This window comes from Micromys minutus (genome assembly GCF_963924665.1).
Source record: "Micromys minutus genome assembly, chromosome: 23".
Lineage (NCBI taxonomy): Eukaryota > Metazoa > Chordata > Mammalia > Rodentia > Muridae > Micromys > Micromys minutus.
Window position 1 is genome coordinate 6,341,240 of NC_137958.1, and position 17,596 is coordinate 6,358,835.

The window sequence follows — 17,596 nt, forward strand, 5'->3', positions numbered from 1 at the left end:
ACAAAAGAAAGCAGATACACCCAAGAGGAGTAGACGGCAAGAAATAATCAAACTCAGAGCAGAAATTGACCAAATAGAAACCAAAAAGAACCATTCAAAGAATCAACAAAACCAAGAGCTGGCTCTTTGAGAAAATTAACCAGATTGATAAACCCCTAGCCAGACTAACTAGAGGGCAAAGAGAGAGTATCCAAATTAACAAAATCAGAAAGTGGAGACATAACAACTAAAACTGAGGAAATTCAAGAAATCATCAGATCCTACTACAAAAGCCTATACTCAGCAATGCTGGAAAATCTGGAGGAAATGGATAAATTTCTAGACAGATACCAGAAACTAAAGTTAAACCAGAAGCAGGTAAACCATCTAAATAATCCCTTAACATGTAAAGAAATAGAAGCAGTCATCAAAAGCCTCCCAACCAAAAACAAGCCCAGGACCAGATGGGTTCAGTGAAGAATTCTATCAGACATTTATTGACAACCTAATACCAATACTCTCCAAACTATTCCACAAAATAGAGTCAGATGGAATACTATCTAACTCATTTTTCCGAGGCTACAATAACCCTTGTTCCTAAACCACACAAAGACAGTATAAGGAAAGAGAACTTCAGACCAATCTCCCTTATGAACATTGGTGCAAAAATACTCAACAAAATCCTTGCAAATTGAATCCAAGAACACATCAAAACAATCATTCACCATGATCATGTAGCCTTTGTTCTTGGGATGCAGGGATGGTTTAATATACGGAAATCCATTACTGTAATCCACCACATATACAAACTCAAAGAAAAAAACCACATGGTCATCTCACTAAATGCTGAGAAAGCATTTGACAAAATTCAACACCCCTTCATGTTAAAAGTCTTGGAAAGAACAGGAATCCAAGGCCTATACCTAAACATAATAAAAGCAATATACAACAAACCAATAGCCAACATCAAACTTAACAGTAAGAAACTTGAAGCAATCCCACTAAAATCAAGGACTAGACAAGGCTGGCCACTTTCCCCCTACCTATTCAACATAGTACTGGAAGTCCTGGCCAGAGCAATTAGACACCAAAAGAAAATCAAAGGGATACAAATCAGAAAGGAAGAAGTAAAAATATCACTATTTGCAGATGACATGATAGTGTAAGTAACTGACCCCAAAAATTCCAACAGAGAACTTCTACAGGTGAAAAACAAGTTCAGCAAAGTGGCTGGATATAAATTAACTCAAACACATCAGTAGCCTTCTTCGATTCAAAGGACAAACATTCTGAGAAAGAAATTAGGGCAAAGATACCCTTCACAATAGTCACAAACAATATGAAATACCTTGGTGTGACTCTAACTAAGCAAGTGAAGGACCTGTATGACAAGAACTTCAAATCTCTGAAGAAGGAAATTGAAGATCTCAGGAGATGGAAAGATCTCCCATGCTCATGGAGTGGAAGGATCAACATTGTAAAAATGACCATCTTACCAAAAGCACTCTCCTGATTCAATGCAATCCCCTTCAAAATTCCAACCCAATTCTTCATAGAGTTGGAAAGAGAAATTTGCAAATTCATCTGGAATAACACAAAACCTCGAATACAAAATCTATCCTCAACAACAGGAAAACAGCTGCAGGAATCACCATCCTTGACCTCAAACTATATTACAAGGCAACTTTGTTAAAAACCTCAGGGTACTGGTACAGAGATAGGCACGTGGATCAACGGAATAGAATGGAAGATCCAGAAATGAACTGTCACACATATGGTCACTTGATATTTGACTAAGGAGCTGAAAACATTCAATGGAAAAAGGACAGCTTCTTTCCCAAATTGTGTTGGTTCAACTTGCACTCAGCATGCAGAAGAATAAAAATAGACCCTTTTTTATCTCCTTGTACAAAGCTCAAGTGCAAGTGGATCAAAGATCTCCACATTAAACCAGGTACACTGACACTATTAGAAGTCAAAGAAGGGACAACCTTAGAACACATAAGCACAGGGGAAATTTTCCTGATCAGAATACCAATGACTTGTGCTCTAAGGTCAAACATTGACAAATGGGACTTAATGAGATTGCAACGTTTATGTAAGGCTAAGGACATTGCCAAGAAAACAAAATGGCTGCCAGCAGATTGGGAAAAGATCTTTACCAACCTCACATCTGATAGAGGCCTAATATCCAAGGTATACAAAGAACTCAAGAAGTTAGACACCACGAAATCAAACAATCCTATTAAAAAATGGGGTACAGAGCTAAACAAAAGTTCTCAATTGAGAAATATCGAATGGCTGAGAAGCATCTAAGGAAGTGCTCGACCTCCTTATTCATCAGGGAAATGCAAACCAAAACAACCCTGAGATTCCACCTCACACCAGTCAGAATGGCTAAGATCAAAAACTCAGATGACAGCAGATGCTGGAGAGGATGGGGAGAAAAAAGAACACTTCTCCACTGTTGGTAGGGTTGTAAACCGGTACAACCACTCTGGAAAACAGTCTGGCAGTTTCTCAGAAAATTGGACATAGTACTACCTGAAGACCCAGTTATTCCACTTCTGGGCATATACCCCAGAGATGCTTCAACATACAATAAAGACACATCTACCCAATGTTCATAGCAGCCCTAATTATAATAGCCAGATGCTGGAAAGAACCCAGATGCCCTTCAGTAGATGAATGGATACAAAAATAGTGGTATATTTACACAATAGAATAATACTCAGCTATTAGAAACAATGACTTTATGAAGTTCCTAAGAAAATGGATGCATCTAGAAAATATCTTCCTGAGTGGGGTAACGCAGTCACAAAAGAACAGACATAATATGCAGTCACTGATAATTGGATACTAACCCCAGAAAGCTCTGAACACCCCAGAAACAACTCACAGGCTATATGAACCTCCAAAAAAAAAAAAAAAAAAAAAAAAAAGAAAGAAAGAAAGAAAGAAAGAAAGAAACCCTCAGTCCTTCTTAAGAAAAAGATAAATCTGGTACATCTGGACCTTAAATCATTAATAATCCAAGAGCTAAGATAAAATGTGGCAATTTTTGTATTCACAGATCATTATGCTTAATCTATACTCAACAAGAAATCTGTTTCCATGTTACATTCTGTCCTACATGTCCTCTATGCTTATGGTAACTAGTGGGATTTCAATGCATGCTATCAAACCGCTAAAAGAATTAAGTACTGACAAAAATATTTATATAATGATATGCCAAAATGCCTTAAAAATCTATATATGTATCCCTCTTTTTTTCAAAAATAATGTTGTAAGAAAAAAAAGAGAGAGATTACAGTCATACCTCTACTTCTGTTGGCTCTTTGAGGCCCATTACTACATGGATATGGAGTGAGCCTAGGCTTTATTTCCAAAACATTCTGCTGCACTTGAAAGAATAAGAAGCACCAACATGACCAAGAGTGACTAGAGCTTAAAGCATCTTAAAGGCCCTCTCAAGCCACACAATGACTCCAGGAGCTGCTCTAACAGATTCAGTGATTCTCTACCAGAGAGGACCAACCCTATTTTGTTATGAGGTGTAAGAGAGAGTTCCAAGGTGCTTGCATCTATCTTCTGATAGTGTTTATTTTATTTAAACATTAATGTTTATTTAAACATGGACACCTATTGGATAGGGTAGAGATGACTATCTTTAAGATTCCCATGGCAGTCTTTCTAGACCATGTCCACCTCCTTGTGATTAAACAGAACATCAGATCATGACACCTCCTGTTGACACACTGAAGCAGTTCCAGAAAGATCACTGTTATGTGACTATTAGTTTTCAAAATGTTTAATTCTAAGCTTCTTCAGAATTTAGATGGTTCGTTAGAACACATAATGACTAGAGTGCCTTTGGCCATGTTAGTAATGAAGGTCCTGCAAGGTTTTCCTTAAAGCTTTCTTTCCCTCCTGTGTACTTCTACATCATAATGTTGGGATGCTGTAAACCCCACCTTGTGGGTTTGAAGGGCTAAAGTTGGAAATGTGAGAGGTTGAGTTCGGTCGAAGCCCCGAGGAAAGGTAACTATCAACTGGTAGGTGCTTTCTGAACTCCTGATTGCAAATCCACTTTGCCTGGATGTACCACAATGGGGCAGATATACAAGACTCTAAGCAATCCCCAAACTCAGCCATTCCCTAAGTCCCTCCCCTGCACACACACACACACACACACACACACACACACACACACACACGTAGCATTAGAAAAACAACTATGACCAGGCAAACATATAGGAATACGGTGGTTGGATCCCAGGCTGTTTAAAAAGAAAAGGACAAAGGAGAGGTGCACGAAAATAAAGACACTCGTTGAAACCTTCTCAGTCCTGGCTCCTTTGTGGTCCTGACTCCTTCATCCTCCTTGTACACTTTATCCCAGAGCCTTATCGCAGGCTCTGCACTTTTCTAACAGTCAGGCAGGGGTTTATGGCCCTGGTCTGCAGGGCTATAATCTGAGCACCAGGCTGAGTCTTGGCCTGCCAGAGTTCACAGGCCTGGTGGTACCCTGATGGGATTCGTTCCCATGCCTCCCAGCCTGAACTCCAGTGGGCCAGGCAGAGCGTGCACCAGAAGTAGCCTTCCCTGGGACCTGCAGTGTGAGGAGCTACCTTCCCCTGGAGGAGCAGAGTGGGCCCTCCTCCACCAGCCGGATAAGTAGAACACTACCTCACGATTACCTGACAACAGCCAGGTAGGTATATCCCACCCCACAGTTACCTGGCAATAGCCAGGTATGCTTCACCCCAGTTACCTGACACCATAAAAGGAGGTTGCTTGGCCCCCTCCTCTCTCTCTTCTGTTCCTACTCTTTGTACTCCTGCTCTTGCTCTTCCCCCTTGCTACTCCTCTCCCTATTCCCTTCCCCTCTCTCCCCACATGTTCATGGCTGTCCTCTGCTCCTCTCTGCCTCTACTACCCTCTTAACTCCCCCCATGACCTGAATAAACTCTATTCCATACCATACAGTCATGTCACTGGTCCCACAGAGAAAAGGGATTCTCAGCATGGGTCCCCCAGAGGAACCCTCTTTCCCCCAAGCCTCCCTGCACCTCCACGGAGCATATCCACCCCCATACACTCTCTACCTTTTTCCTATCATTGATGCCGAAACCTGGGAATCATCTTTTTCCTAACATTCTATTAAAACAATATATGCAAAATATGAACTGTGATTGGTCTCTGAGGTCTTGCACGGTTTCTTGTTGTAACCCACCATTGGAGCTTGGCCTTATTTTCCCTTCCCCCGCTTGTTTTGCTAAGAGCTCCTTCCTTGTATCCACAGAACATTCCATCCAAGCTATCTTTAACCTGAAAACATCCTGTTTTGTACACTCTTAACTGCACCTGGCTTCCCCAAACTTCATTGTTCACCCTATATAAATACAGTATCAAGTAAAGCCTGGTTGGCATTCACCCACTATTGAGTGGCGTGTGTGTGTGTGTGTGTGTGTGTGTGTGTGTGTGTGTGTGTGTGTGTGTGTGTGTGTGTGTGTGTGTGTGTTTGTTTGTGTGTGTTTCTTTTTCAATCCCCCAGGCCTCTGTCCAAGACTCAATAACAGTAATGGCACGGGCGTCATTATCTGGAAATTCTGTGGAGATTGGAAACTGAGGAGACCCTGACAGGACCGTCCCCCGGAGCCCGCAATTGTAAGTAAAAGGGGGGACGCATTGGGGAGAACAAACCGTTAAAAGGTTATTATTATTTTCTAATCTTAAAGTGAAACTAAAATGGGGATGACGAGTTCCTTCATACTGTTAGCAGTCACCAAAATGGAAAGAACTTTTGAGACTGTTCAAGATGAACAGACAAAGAAATCTGTCGCTCTGGCAGATACTTCAATGAGTCGGGAGACAGTGAAAGCGAAAGCAAGGAAGAATCTAAACTCAAAGAAGAAATTAGGAGCCTGGAAAAGAAATTAGACAAATGTAAATTAAAAAATAAAAAGGGCTTTTGTCCAGAGAGGGTCATTGCTCCTTCAGCCCCTCCAGCCTATGCTCAAACAACAGGGAAACAATCCTCTCCGTTTTCTGGGATGGTTTGGAGAAAGAGGAAGAAAAAAGATCGTGAACTGTTCCAGAGTTCTTCAAGTAGGAGCGGAGGGTCAGGAGATGCTCTCTGGTTCTCACTGGAGAAATATCTAGTTCTGGTTCTGGGTCCCTTAGGAAGAATATCAGGGTCCCTTGGACACATGTAGTTCTCTTCTCTTGTGTAGGTTTGTCTCTTGGCACGCCAAGCTGTCTGTCCGTCCACGTGTGTCAATTTGTGTCCCTGTTTTCTTTGAGTGTTAATCGTGTTTCATGTTCAAAAGAAAAGGTGGTTAAAACGTTATGTGTTGGTTGTTTGTCTCTTGATTCAGTTTTAACTCGTGTCTAGAAGGGTAAAATTAAAGATAGAAAGCAGGCATTTGGGGCCCTACACCTCAAGTTAATAGTTTAGCTCAACTGGAGACCTGCTGGAAGCTAATTTTTAGGTGGCTCCTAGATAAGGGTGCCGGCAGCTTCTCCACTTAGAACTGTTCCATTGCTTCCCCCAGAAAAATCTGTTTACTGAGCTCAGAAGGTGACAAGGTGCTCATTCCTTGAAATTACAGCTAAACAGTGAGAATTTTATCTGGTTTACATATATAAGATGTGTTACTTCATGTTTGCTTTTGACTGGTTCTGAAAGGTATAAATATACTCTGCATGTCTTGGTGGTAAATTATTTGCTTATAAGTAATTGGGTATGATTAAAAAATTCCAATATTGGTAACAAAAAATTTGTTTAAAACTAGTAACTTGATTGAAGTCACTCTAAACAACAGCACATGGCATAAATCAACCCAGAAAAACAGTTTCTAAAATACCTCTAAATTGGGTCATATTTTATGTAATAAGATAGGATTTAAGACAGTATCTCCTGAGGTATTGGCAGCTGCACTGAAGTGTGTTCGTGTGCAGGAAACTGGCAGCCAAACTTCGTAGCATAAAGCTGATGTGCTCTAATGCAAGATGTATTGATTTTGGAGAGACTAGGTTGTTTAGAGGTTAAGTTTTGCTTTCTAGACTTTTTCAAGAGTTCCCTGATAGGCTGATTAAAATGTCTGAAAAGGTGTTTGGAACTGCTAATGTCGGAATGCTTTTGGTGAAACAGTTGGCTTAGGAGAATGCGAACATGGCTCTTCAGGTTGCCTAGGCCTTATTCAGAGCCACCCCAGGCAGCACAGGATTGGACCTCAGTCTCTCTGCATACACAGTATTAACTCCAAAAATGGGGATGCAGGCTCTTCCTATTAGAAAAGGATTTGGCTTTTCAGATGCTTATATTGGGTGCAAGCTATAAAAGCTGAAAGACCTGAATTAGCCTTAAAAATAAATGGAAAATCTTGGCCTAAAATGGTTAGTGTTACCCAGTTACAAAGCCAGAGTCCAGAGCAAAGCAGTGATCTCTTACATTGGGAAGATGAGGAAGGTCACCAAGGATATTGTCAACCTTATTGTTTCTAATGGGAGTCCTTCTATATAGTCCAAATAATAATAAGTTAACCAAGGGTTGAGAAAACAAAATCAGGGCTAAATAGGAGCCCGTTACAGTTACCCCTAGAAAAGGAAAAACAGATCTAAGGTATTTTTAATTGACAAGCTTGCACACCATGCAGATAAAATTGTTTTAAAAGGTGATGTCCCTATATTGGTTAATCAGCTTCAGGAAAAAAAAAAAAAATTTTTTTTTTTTTTGGCCACTCAATAGCTAGTGCAGAAGCAATTGAAAGCTGGCCACATTGAGCATTCTAATTCTTCCTAGAATTCTGCTATATTTATAATTAAGTAAAAATCAAACAGGTAAAAATTGCTGCAGCTTTGTGAAGGGTTGAGGCTGTGGAATTTACAGCCTGGTTTACTGCTTCAGTTGCCATTCCAAAGAATTATCATAGATTTTCAAAGATTGTTTCCATACTATTCCTTTGCATTTTCATGATTGTAAAGAGTTTGCTTTTGGCGTGTCAGCTTGTGGTTTTGAGAGCCCTGGAGGCGATGGGTGTCTTTTTGCCTCAGGGAATGGCTGATGTCCTTGTGTTGTGTCAGAGATTTGCAGCTGCCTCAGAGGCATGAAGTTGGGACTTAATCCTCAGTGTTTACATGTTTTGTTAACTGGAGTTTTGCTTTTACAGTGAGCTTTATAATTTTAGAGAGTGGTTCTTGCTCCAGAAAAAGAGCCAAATAATTGGGTTATCAGTCAAATTATGGCATAGCAAATTCATAAAAATAATTTATATAATTTTTCAAAAGTCATCAGATGTTAACTGACTAAAACCTCTCCTTAAGCTCACTACAGATCTTAAACCTTTGCTGTTCTCCAGAGATGCAAATTCTAGTCTCTACAATTAACTGAGAGATGAAACGTTTTGCGGAGAATATAGAGAAAGCAATGAGTGAACAGCAGATATTATATAGATTATGATCAATTATTGACTGTCTGTATTTTTGACTCACACCCACAGCAGTTTTTTTGGCAAAAGAAACCATTAATGTGAATTCATCTTTTTTCCTCTTTAAAGTTTTAACATCCTATTATGAAACCTTTGCTGTGTTAAAACAGAATCGCATGATAAAATACCAAAGGTAGATATATATATATATATATTTTTTTTTTTGAAGGTAACATCTTAACCTGATGGAATATTTATTCTTTATTCTAAACAGCAATTAAATTGGCTATTGCAAAATACTGATTTGGCCTATTGCATGTGCAAACTTTTCAGGCAAAATTGACAATTGATAATAATTATCCAAAAGACATTAATTCTTTTTCCTATGCATACTTTTTTATTTCCTGTAAATTTTTGCATGCAGCCCATAGATAATGCAATTGCTGTATTTATAGATGGTTCATCTAAGAGAGAACAGTATATACAATTGGATCACTTGTTTATTCTCTTGAGTTTCTCCCTGCTACAGCAGAGATTATTGGATTACGCACTGTAGCCACTGTTTTTAAACGTTAAATTAGTTAAACCTTAAATTTATGTATTGATAGACAATATATAGCTTATAGCTCGCGATTGCTTGAAATTGTTCCTTTTTTTATACTGCTAGTTTTTGAGTTTTACAATTGTTTATTCAAATACAACTCAACTCAAGAGAATTTACTGTTCCATGCTTAGATATTTAAGAGATACTGGGCTGCCTGGATCACTTAGTAAAGGCAATGCCACAACAGATTTGTATATCAGATTATAATCTAATTTTTTACCATCAAAATAGTAATGGACTGAGACAACAATTTTGATATTTCTAGAGAATGTACATGTCAGATTGTAGAGATTTGTCTTAAATGTCCTCTGTTTCTTGCTATATCACATAATGGAGTTCACCCTCGAGGACTTGTATCTAACCAATTATGGAAAATATTTATTTAAATATTAACACCTTTTCAAGCTTTTTAGTTGCAATTGCTTTAACAGAAGAAACAACTAAAAGTATAATTTTTTATGGCCTTTGTTATTTTCCTATGGTTGGTGCTCCAAATCAGATTATAACAGATAATGGAACTAACTATTACAGTCATTTGAGATGCTTTGTTGACAAATTAATATTACCCATATTATTAAAATTTCCTATAATTCTCAAGAACAAGATATTGTAATAGAGATACTGTGAAACTTTAAAACAATATCTTCATAAATTAGAAGGAGGGGAATTACGTCCCCAATTATTTGAATCATGCTTTTTATTTAAAATTTTAAAATATTTGGATGTCAAGGAGCTCTTTGAATGTCTATGGCATCCTACAACTGGGCAAACTTACGCCTAGGTGAAATGAAAGGACCCACATACTGGCATATGGTATGGTCCTGATCAGGTATTAATATGGGGAAGAGGGTGTGTTTGTTTTTTCCCACAGGATGCTGTAAGAGCATGCTAGCTGCCAGAGTGGTTGGTGAGACATCCTGGTGCTGAGACAAAAAAATCATGCTGACCCGTGAGCTTGCTCAGTGCCCTGACAATGGTGACCAAGAAGCTGTATTGGACATCTGTTCCTGACCCACCTTTGCTTGCCTTTAACCCAGATTGGACAAGCAGCTTTACCTCAAGCTTTTAGACCTTGTGGGACAGAGAACATGGGGACTGTAGAAACAGACTTTAAAAAATTAATCTAATAGAGAAAAAGTTGTAATGACTTTTCTCTTAACTTTAATGTGACCAGCATTTACCATATTCTTATGTTTGGACCAGTTCTTTTTAATAAGTTTCTAGGCATTTTGCAAAGTCGACTTGCAGCTTTTCAATTGATGATGGTGAGACAACAGTACCATGTCCTTCATAAAGGAAGAGATTTTGTCGACACTGCATGCTAGTACTTTTTCTCTCTTGACCTTTACTCTCTATTCCTTTATCATGCCTGTGCTCCATAGCTTATTTTGAGCATCCAATGTGTCTACAGCTGGGTGCTATGCTCCTTCCCTCCTTCATATAAGACAAGGTCATGAGGTGCAGCTAAGACTGCAAGAGGGGCTTGTTATAGCCATCCAGGATCCTCTGTGAAGCACGCTCTCTTGACGCTAGTCGAGGCCAATATAACATTTTGGACCACAAAAAAATTGTGGCCATAACGACAAGCAGCCAAGGATGGGCAACCTTCTGGGACCAGGCTCACCAAAAACGGGCTCTGAAGACTGGCAGAGTACCCAGAGACGGGCAAGGATCTTGGACCCCCAGATTGATCCTAAGACAAGGCACTGTTTGAAATTGAAGTAATGCCTCTTTTTTACTCATTTGAGCTTCTACTTCCCCTCTACTGTTGTAACCCGCTGTTGGAGCTTGGCCTTATTTTCCCTTCCCCCGTTTGTTTTGCTAATAACTCCTTCCTTGTATCCATAGAACATTCCATCCAAGCTAGAATCTTGATTAAATGTCAACTCTGCATTCTAAAGGATAAAGACTAAGGAAGAGCCAAGTGGACATTTGACCAAACTATTTACTTAAGAAAGTATTTTTAGTCCTGAAGCCACACCTGCCCAGAAACTTCAGTCTGCATGTTATTCATGCCATGCCTCCCTCCACCCCACCTGGACAGTGCTAACAATCACATACATATTTTAAAGCTGTGTGGTTTCTTCTGATCTGTGACAATCCGAATGAAAATGGCCCCCCGTAGGCCCATAAGGAGTGGCACTATTCAGAGGTGTGGCCTTTTTGAGTAAGTTTGTCACTGTGGGGTGGGCTTTGAGATTTCAGATGCTCATTTTTTTTTTAAAGAGTTATTTATTTATGTATGAGTATGTAAGACCCAAATTGCGTTTTATCTATTTGAAGCTCCCATGAATGAGACAAGAGTTCGGGGATCGATGCAAAAGCAAGAGGTTTATTAGTCCAGTGCACTGGGGTGGCCTATATCCTGAGGGGAGGCAACCCCTGCTATCCATTTTACAGTTTTTTATACACTTAGTAAGGGGTGGGCTACAGTAATGTTGACTAGGCATGCAAGCAATGGTGGGTTTCCTTGACTTTTAAATTGATTGGCTGCTGTCAACGTGGGTTTCATCTATGGACCTATACTCTATATCCCAGGGGCTACCCAGATAAGGTACCTCTCCCAGGAATTGCTGTTCTGGTGTCTGCCTAGGTCATTTTTCTTCCCCTACATTCCAGGGTCTTCCCAGATAAGGAGTGCGGGACCACAAAATTCCACAGCCCTCAGTGGGAGAGTGAAGTTGTTAGTAAGGTGCGGGACTGTAAAAGCTCTTAGTGTTCCTCAAGTACACTCTAGCTGTCTTCAAACACACCAGATGCCATTACAGTTGTTGTGAGCCGCCTTGTGGTTGCTGGGAATTGAACTCAGGACCTCTTAAAGAAAAGTTGCTGCACTTAACTACGGAGCTATCTATTCAGCCCCTCTCTTTCTCTTCTTGATGCCTACTAATAGAAATGTAGAAATCTCAGCTACCTCTCCAGCACCATGTCTCCCTGCATTACACCATGCTTCCCACAATGATGATAATAGACTAAACCTATGAATTGTAAGCCAGCCCTAACTAAATATTTTCTTTTATAAGAGTTGCTATGGCCATGGTGTCTCTTCTTGATAGTAGAAACTCCAACTAAGACACTATGCATTTGATTTTGTGGATCTTCTTTGTTAGGTTTTCCTGGGATCCAAACGGAGGGTTTAGGAAAGTTCTGAGGGCAGGTGAGCCTCTTACCTATTCCTTTATTTTATTTTTTGAGACAGTGTATAACTGCATAGCTCTGGCTAGCCTCAAGTTTGCAATCCTCCTCCCTGATTGCTGTTATTATAGGTGTGTAGCAGCATCAAACCTGGATAGATCCACAGACTTCACTCTGGAAACTTCAGGATTTCTGAACAATCAGGAAATGGGTTGAGGTAGGTTAAATAGACCAGTCCTTGTTTGTGTGTATTTCCAATATTTAATTAGCTTAATATCTCAATTCAAAGTTCTTAGTGGAGGAAATTGTGAGGTAAGAAATAGCCAGTCTGGGCACTTTGACAGCCATAAGAACTGAGGCCTGATAGAGGGAGATGTAGTTGTCTGACTGCCAGTCCCACCATCAGCCAGCTCTCACACTGGCGCTGTTTTGTGCAGGAGCCAACAACCCCAGAATTGCTGGTCACTTCCAAGATGTCCTTGTGCCCATAGCCTCATTAAGTAATTAATATTTATGATGACCTTGGGCCATCAATGTAGAGAGCACTTTTGGCACTTCTGGACAGTTGGTGGCGGGGTAATATTAATCTTCCAGGACATCTTGAAGCACCTGGCTTCTGTGCTATGCCCTGTAAGGGCTAGAATTAAACACATTTGCATCTGTAGCTCTAGGAAGAGCCCCTAAGATAAGGCTGTAGGCAAGTACATCCGAATCTGAAGTTCTGAAGTTCGGGCTGAGCCTATAGGAATGAAGCTCTGGGAAGTACATTTGCATTTGAAGCTCCAGGCGGAACCCTTAGGAATGCAGCTCCCCGCAGGGCAGATTTCAGGATGTAGGCACAGCAGTATCCATTTTTGTCTCTGACCTTTTCACCTGACCTCCAATATGATGTTTATGGGTTCTTTGATTGTTAACTTGTTTGTTCCCGGGCTCAGAACTGATGTTACCTTTTTGCATGTAATTAAAGTGATTTAAAAAGAGGACGGAATAAACCAGGCTTAAGTCAGGTCAAAGTTATGTTGCAACTTTACCTAACCATCTCTTTTTTTCTTTCAATCCTTGCTCAGGCTCTGGGGAACCTGTTGATTGTCCGAGCTGGTCTCGGACACAACAAGAGGAGTAATTACACTCTGTTTCCTCTGATCCCTAAGGCAGGCACTTACATAACACACCTAATTAACATTAAAACTTACTAACACTTATTGAACTCTGTGTGCCAGGACTTGTGTTCCATGGTTTATAGGGATTGTCTCATAGTAGAAATATTCCCATACAAAACAGCTTTAACTAAAAATATTTTGGAACTTAAGCTTTATTTGGCTGAAAATTGTACATATATGGGAAACTTATTTACTAAGGAGACTTTGATTAAATTTTGGCTTCCATTTTGGGCTGTGTGTATCCACAAACATATTAAGTCTGGTAAGTGTGTTCAGAATGTATTTTTTACTGTGCTCCGTCCTTCAGTAGTACTAGTAATCCCTTATCCATGGGAAGTACAGGATGAGTCTCCAGTGGATTAGCATCATGCCTCATGCATGTTGTTTTTCTGTACCTGAGTGTTGGTGATAAACCTGAAAGACCCCCTCCTGCTTTAGCTGCAGTAACGCCATTTCGTGCTAGGCCCAGAGCAGGCAAGGATAAAAAATACTGAAACAAAAATGAGCCAGAGGACAGCCCAGTCTCTGTCAGAACAAAAATATCTGCAGTTGACCACCTGGACCAAGGCAAGGACATCCCGCCACACATGTTAGAGCAAGGACGAAAAACAACTCCTTGTCCCAAAGGAGGGGCCAAGGCCGCCCTCCTCTTCTGAGAACTTGGGTCTGTAAGGCTGTGCAGGCTGGGTCGGGGTCCCAGGTGGCCAAGCAAGATACCGGTGGGCGGCCAGCTAGCAATAGACAAAGAACAGAAGACATTCAGACAAGCCCAGCTTTCAGATAAGCTGCAGCCCCCGACTAGAACCAGGAGTTGCCTCCTTAAAGCCATATTTCTGCCACCGTCCCCACACTTAGATGAGCCCAAAGCAATTATCCTTGGGAGCTGCAGCCTGACTGGTACCAGGAGTTGCCTCCTTAAAGCCATATTTCTGCCATAGTTCCCACACTTAGATAAGCCCAAAGCAATTATTCTCGGAAGCCTTAACCCAGGCTGGTATCAGGAGCTGTGTCCTTAGAGCCATATTTTCAGGCTCACTCCCTGGCCACATTTAAACTAACCAATTAGAACTCTGTTGCTATGCTTCTGCTTCTGTACCTTGCTTCTGCCCCCCAAGCCCTATAAAAAGGGGACTGCCCCTTTGTCCGGCGCACAAGTCCTCTGAGAGACTGTGTGCCCACAGGTACCTGTGTAAATAAACCTCTTGCTACTTGCATCCGAAGTGAGTGGTCTCGCTGTTCCTTGGGACGGGTCTCTTCAGACGGAAGATACCCTCCGGGGGTCTTTCAACCTTAGCCTATAAATTAAACACAGTAACAGGTTAACAGCAATGTTTAATTGTATGCCACAGTAAAAGTAACACAAACCAGCTGTTCGACCCTTGAACTATTACGTTCACTGTTCTTCCTGTGAGGACGTGAGATGGCAGTACCACTCCGCAGTAAGATAAAGGTAGCCAGAAAACACAAGCACTGTGGTAGCCGTGAGCGCCTATGGAAGGGTCGTCTGAACACAGCTGCAGTGACAGTAGATTTGAGACGGAGACAGTGATGGAAAAACACATGGGTGGGTGACTTATATAGACTGGATACAGAAAAAGGGATGGTTTACATCCTGGGTGAGACCAAGTGAGGGCTTTTCTGTTCCTAAGCTAGCGATGGTGCCGATCTCATACTGCTCTTCAGGGAACACCTACATTGCTCAGGTGGCCTTCCACGTCCACCTTGGTCCCACTTCTCTCTCTGAGCTCCTGCAGCCCTCACTTCCTGTCCACTGGTGTCAGCTGGCTCTGCCACTCATCTCTCGCACTGATAGCCCCTTCTTCTCTGAACCACAAACAGGTGGACGCAGGCTCTTCTGACTCCTCTGATGCTGGTGTGTCACTCCTCCATTCGTCTTCTGGGAGCTTCACTTTTCTCATACGAACAATAGGGATTATATTACTCACATCCTATTGGCCAGTATGTGCATTGCCCTAAATAACATGCAAAGAGATTGCTACACTAATGTTAGTTATCTGTAGTGCAATTTGTATACAGTCCAAAGTCCTAAAATATGGTATTCATATAACATTTATTTTAAAGTTCTTGACAAAAACTATGAATTTTTATTGTGTGTATAGTGTATGATGAGTGTGTGGGCATATACATATTATGGCACATGTGTGAAGATCAGGACAACTCTGCAGAGTTGATTCTTTCTTTTAACCTTTGCATGAGTTCTGCGATTTGTACTCAGGTCCTTAGGTTTATATGGTAAGTGGTCTCCCCCCCCCCCCCCAGCCATGTTGCCAGCTCTCATATAGATTTCTAGAAGTGTTTGTATTTTTAAGAATAAACATGGAACAATCTACACAGCCCAAGCCTTGACCAGGGACCCATCTACTGCTTCTACATTGTCAGCATTAATCCAAAGACCTAGACACTAAGATTCCTTTCTCAATTTTGAGACTGAGCCACTGAAATACCAGATAATCTGTGCTGTAAAGTGAATGTTTATGTCCTCCTGAACTATGTGTGTGGTAACTGGGACCACAGGGTGATATGGTTATGAGCCTTTGGCAGATTATCAAGACACAAGTATGTATTCCTCATGGAGTGCTCATGAGTGTGGTTCTCTCCTTAGAAAAGAGACCCTGAGAACGCCAGCATTTCTCCTGCCATGGGAACACAGCAAGAAGACTGCAGCCAGAGAACGGGTCTGTGCACCTTGGCAAACACCTATCCTGGCATCCTGACTTAGTACCCCAGTGTTTCTGCACCAGCAATTTATGTGACTTGTAATGACAGACAATCTGGGTTTCTGAAGTGGAAATATGCATGTGCCATGCACCATCTTCAAGCAGCGTAATGATGTGGAGATGGAAGCTTTATGAGCACAAAGACCAATGCCCACATGGCCCTGTAGAAGCAGGGCAATACCCTTTGTCCTCAGTTTCTTATTTCTAGCTCTACTTCTTCTAGTACCTGTCCTTCTAAAGTGGAAGATGCTATTCTCTGTAACTATAATCTTCCATTAGCTATTTTTTCTTTAAATTAAGGGCATTCTATTCTCAATTTTCTAATCAAATCATATATCCTGAACTCAAAAAGAAAAATAAATTTAAGATAGTAGCATGAGACAAATGCCTTTGTTATTACAAAGAACACCTCCCCCAATAAGAAACTGATAGAAGTCAAATTATGTGTTCCCCAGAATTACGTTTATGAGTCTGAAGAATTAAAGAAAAGCATTTTGCTTTCCAAAACATATTCTGTATTTTACAAGCACTAGGTATTGGTACCAGTAAATACAGCAGAGCCAGTCTGTTACAAGAAGTATGTGAGGTCCAACACAAGCCAAATTGCCTTTTTCACATCCAAATCCCTAGTCTTTATTTAGTTTTCGTGTTTTCACCCTTTCTGTAAACTTTGGCACTGTTTACAATTAATTTTATTTACATTAATGTATAAGATCTACCCCTACATGAAAGCTGTCCCCTTCCCTTCCACCTTTCCCCCCTCTCTTGTCTCCTTCTTCTCTTTTCTGCTCTTTTTTATTTTTGAGACAAGGTCTCAGTATGTAGCTCAGGCTGTTCTCAGACTCTCCACTTTTCTGCCTTAGCCTGCTCTAGATGTGTAGGCGTGCCACACCACCTGCATGTGAGACAGCCCTTTCATCCAAAAAGACTTAATTCTCTCTTGATAAGAGGGGGGATGTGCTCCATGGAGGTGAGGCATGGGGGAAGGGGGATGCCTCTGGGGGACCCACGTCACGTCGGGAATCCCTTCCCTCTGAGGGACCAGCTACACGCCGATTCATAGTACAGAATAGAATTTATCCAGGGCAATGGGAGGGGAGTTAAGAGGGTAGTAGTGGGGGCTGGGGGGGAGAGAAGAGCAGAGTAGAGAAGCAGAGGCAGGCCATGAGCACGTGAAGAAGAGATGGGGGAAAGAAATAGGGAGAGGAGGAGCACGGGGGTGGGGGGAGCAAGAGAGAGCAAGAGGGTAAGAGGCGAAGAGAGGAGGGGCAAGCAGCCTCTTTTATAAAGCAGGTAACTGTGGGGTGGGGCATACAGAATCCCAACAGTAGTGATGGCTTTTCCTTTATATAATAGGCTAAACTTAACTTTCCCTCTCCAATTATTTTTAATTTAAAATTTAATTATTACTTTATTTTTATGATTTTCTTCTATTCCCAGGATCTCTCCTAGGAAAGACCGAAAGTCTGGTGTTCCTAGACTCAGAATGACTTCCAGATAAAAATCCAAAGTGTTTGCTGTTGGAAAGGGCTTTTCTGCTTTCTACTT

The 17,596-nt window shown here is 41.1% G+C and overlaps 1 long non-coding RNA gene across 1 annotated transcript; it reads left to right on the forward strand.

Annotated features, from left to right (window-relative positions):
* The first annotated feature begins 5,535 nt into the window (after window positions 1-5,535).
* Window positions 5,536-16,906, forward strand: LOC308435829. Its single transcript, XR_013975514.1, has 4 exons — window positions 5,536-5,649; window positions 12,126-12,172; window positions 12,282-12,367; window positions 15,934-16,906. It is a non-coding gene; the product is annotated as an uncharacterized lncRNA (long non-coding RNA).
* The last annotated feature ends 690 nt before the right edge of the window (window positions 16,907-17,596 follow it).